The 3800-nt window shown below is 52.1% G+C and overlaps 1 pseudogene; it reads right to left on the minus strand.

The window, feature by feature from the left end:
- Window positions 1-682: 682 nt before the first annotated feature.
- On the minus strand, window positions 683-2305 carry LOC118619222 (annotated as a pseudogene).
- Between the last annotated feature and the right edge of the window lie 1495 nt (window positions 2306-3800).

Here is a 3800-nt window from a genome sequence, read left to right on the forward strand (position 1 = left end):
TCTCTTTGGCAGACATGCAAAAATTCTGTACTTCTGAGTCTCCCAGTGCCTTGTTCACCCTCATTCCAAGGAATTGAGCCAATGAATACCTTTGTCCACAGCCTCATGGCTGCAAAAACCATGCACCTGACTATCTTTTCATTTCCTCGGAGAATGAAAATGGGCTAGCATGTTGGTTAAAAGTTATATTTTGTTTTGTTTTGCTGTGGCCAACTGTTTATTCAAGTCCCAAACAGGTGACTAGTGACATGCAGTTTCTTCGGGGCCCACGACAGACTGACCTGCATTGCCAACCAGAGGGGAAGTCTGGGGCCCCCAGCGCCCCACAGGGCCAGCTGAGGGGTAGTGTCGTGCTGACAGCCTAGGGCCCAGGCCTAGGGAAAGGGTAGGTGAAGAGTGGGGCTCCCAGAGTCCTGTGTACCCGAAGCTGGCCAGGAGGCTGTCCTGGCACCCCAGTGCTAAGTGTTACGGCTGTGGCTGGTAGGTAGTGTGCTTGCATGAGCGTGGTGGGGGTCAGCCGTCAGCTCCCTGCAGCCCCGCAGGAACCCCTTCCTAAGGCATTACTGCTGTGAACTTCTCTGCCCCCTCCCACGTGACCTGGGCAGCAGCTTGGCCGTTGAAAAAGGTCTCCATGGGGTCCTAAGTGGGCACCAGCAGCCAGAGGTCACCCAGGATGTTCCTCTCAGAGCCTCTGGCTGGCAAACCAGGAGAAAAAGGGGCGCGGGGCCTGGTGGATGCGCAAAGATGCGGGGCGAGTCCCAGGCTTTGATGGTGGCATCATTGCTGGCCGTCAGCAGAAGCTCCTGCTCCTGAGGGCTGAAGACCACGGACTTGACCACGTCCTGGTGCCGCAGCTTGGCCAGGCAGATGTTGTAGTGGGTGTCCCAGACGTAGCGGTGCCGGTCCTCGGCCCCACTGGCCACGAAGTCCCTGCTCACGTCCATGAAAATTAAGAAGCATTCGTCATTGAGAGTGTAGGTGCGGTGTGCGCGCCGGGTCCGTTTCACCTCCCGCATGGTTTTAAGGTTGAACACCAGCAGGGCGACCTCCTCCTCAATGGGTGTCGGATGCCTGGGGTGGGCCATCACTGAGCCGCTGGGCCAGGCGCGGCTGTTCGCGTACAGGTACCTGTTGTCCGGAGACAGGCCCGTGCGTATGATGTGCAGTGCACGTCGATCACGTGGTCCAGGGCGTCAAAGAAGGCATCTGAGTTCCGCCCCTCTCCAAGCACTGGCCCGGCTGTGGTCATCTGGTGCAGCAAGATCGCTTGTTGCCGATCTGGTGTGTGAAGATGACGAGCTTGCTCTGGGCGCAGACTGTGCTGCGCTCAGGGGACTTGGTGCGGCCCTGGGCCAGCAATTCCACCACCTTGGTCTCCAGCGTGTGCTCTGCCAGCTGCAGCTGTGCCTGTGTATCCAGGAGCCAGTCCAGGAGGCGCCGAAAGCCCTCCTCGGTTTGCACCGGGGCCGGGCCAACCTCCTCCTCCTCATTCTCATCGATGCCGTCGCTGCCCAGGTCAAAGACACAGCCAGGGGTTGCACTGATGTCCAACAGGAGGTCAGGGCTGTCAAGGCGGCCACAGTCCACCACCATCACTGTGCGGATGGTGCTGGCGTTGAGGTTCTGAATCTTAAAGATCCGCTTCACCACGTTGACATTCTCGGACTCAACATCCTAGAGGAAGTTGTTGAGCCAGAGCACCGAGCAGGAGGTGAGGTCTCCCAAATGGTGCAAGTTCCCTGAGATCAGGCTGGTCTCCGTGAGCTAGCAGTCGAACACGTTGTAAGGCTTGTTCCGCACTCAGACAGCAGCGCGTAGTTGTCTAAGCTGATGACCAGATCTGGCCAGAGGAGGAGTTGTGGGGCCCCAGGAACACCCCCGAGGCCAGCAGCCGCGGGTCATCCTGGTTGAACTGGGAGAACTGGGTGTAGCTCCAGTTGCTGGGCCACAAGTCTGCTCTGTGCACCAGTGAGATGGTCAGGTGGTTGTTCCAGATCTTCACATTGCAGTCCTTGGAACAGGATGCTAACGGGTAGCCCGAGTGGGAGAAGCTGAGGTGCAGGACCTGGTCAGTGTGCTCCCTGAGCGTCTGCACCTCCATACAGGGCGCTGTGTCATAACTCATAGCAGGATGTGGCTGCTGGTAGTAGCGGTAGAACTGCTCCCTCCATAGGAACTCCTCTGGAGGCACCGCCTGCCATTGGCGACACACCAGCCCAGCAGCCCCCAAGTCCGCAGGGCCCAGGCTTGGGAAGATCTGGTAGACCAGGCTGTCTGGGAGTAGAGGTGTGCCCCCCTCGTCCATCATGGCATTCTGCCGTGGGGGCCTGCATCCGCCTCCACCCTGCTGCATTGCCCACACCCTGGCTCCCTCGTTATTAAGTATTTTTTATTCTAGGAGATAGAGGTGCATTCCTAGCATTTTAATACCACATGTCCCTCTCTGATAAAATGCAAATATAATTAATACTTTGCCATTGAATTTGAGGCTGTACAGATAAATGTATTTCTGTCTCAGTTGGTTGAGTTGTTTTTGTTAATTTGACAGTTTTGCTTCCATTTACCAGAATATTAGTTGGGACAAAAGTGAGAAGAGGGGGGAAAGACAGAGCAGGAAAGAGGGGAAAAAAGGAAATAAAATAAGATTGGAAAGAAAAAAGAAAGGGGGGTGGGAAAGAACAGAGGGAGAGAAAGGAAAGAAGTAAAAGAAAAGGAGGAAATAAGCATAGAAAGAAGAAAGAAAGGAGGGAGGGAGGGAAGAAAGGAGGAAGGAAAAGAAGGAGGAATGAGAAAGAGAAAGGAGGAAAAAGAGAAAATAAAGAAAGGTTGATTGACTTTGATAGTCCCAGGCTATCTGGTCTTAGATTTCCACTCATGTCTCCACCCTGCAGCTAAGACATCTGTAGCCTGCAGTGAGCTTCATCCCCACTGGTGAGATTAAAGCTCTGGAGAGTAATTTGCAATTTGTTAAAGGCCTTGTCCTCTCCTTGTCACCTTCATATGACTTCCCCATATGTGAGTCTGTATTTTTTTTTTTTTTATCCTCACCCGAGGACATTTTTCCATTTTTTACTCAGATAGAGCGGGAAGGAGAGAGAGGAAGAGAGAGAAACATCGATGTGAAAGGGACACATCGAGTGGCCGCCACCCACACGACCCAACCAGGGCCGGGGACAAACTGCAGCCAAGGTACATGCCCTTAGCGGGAACCGAACCCGGGTCTCTGTGGACCGCAGGCTGACGCTCTAACTGCTGAGCCAAACTGGCCAGGGCTGTGAGTCTGTATTTATACATAATTCACAACCCTCTTCTAGCTGTTAATCATGTTTGTTTTTTTTAAACCAAACTCAGAATTTGCCATCAAAACACTTTCTAGACATGAAAGAAAATCCATTAACTTGCTTTGATATTAGTCCAAACTGCATTTTCTGGACAGCGTAACTCAAGTTATTTTGCCTTGAGTCTGAAAAAAAATGAATTTGTATTTTCACAAATTAACAAAATTATCTGTGGTAGAGTGATGGGGAAGTTTACATGTTGGTTATGGGGTCATTTTCCTGAGGTGTTCAGTTAACTTCCAAAGTGATGTCCAGAGATGAGGAAGAACTTACATTGCAGGGTTCACTAATTTCCAGTGTTTACCAAGAATCAACTGCATTACTTTTCAGTGTTTTATATAGCTAACGACATGGACGACAGGGGAAATCCAGCCAGAGCATCTTTTCATCCTTTGCTTCTCTAGTGAGGAGACTCAGCATAAAACTGAAGCCATGGATGTGGTGGATCACACAGAGCCATCT

This window comes from Molossus molossus, unplaced genomic scaffold, assembly GCF_014108415.1.
Source record: "Molossus molossus isolate mMolMol1 unplaced genomic scaffold, mMolMol1.p scaffold_m16_p_6, whole genome shotgun sequence".
Classification (NCBI taxonomy): Eukaryota; Metazoa; Chordata; class Mammalia; order Chiroptera; family Molossidae; genus Molossus; species Molossus molossus.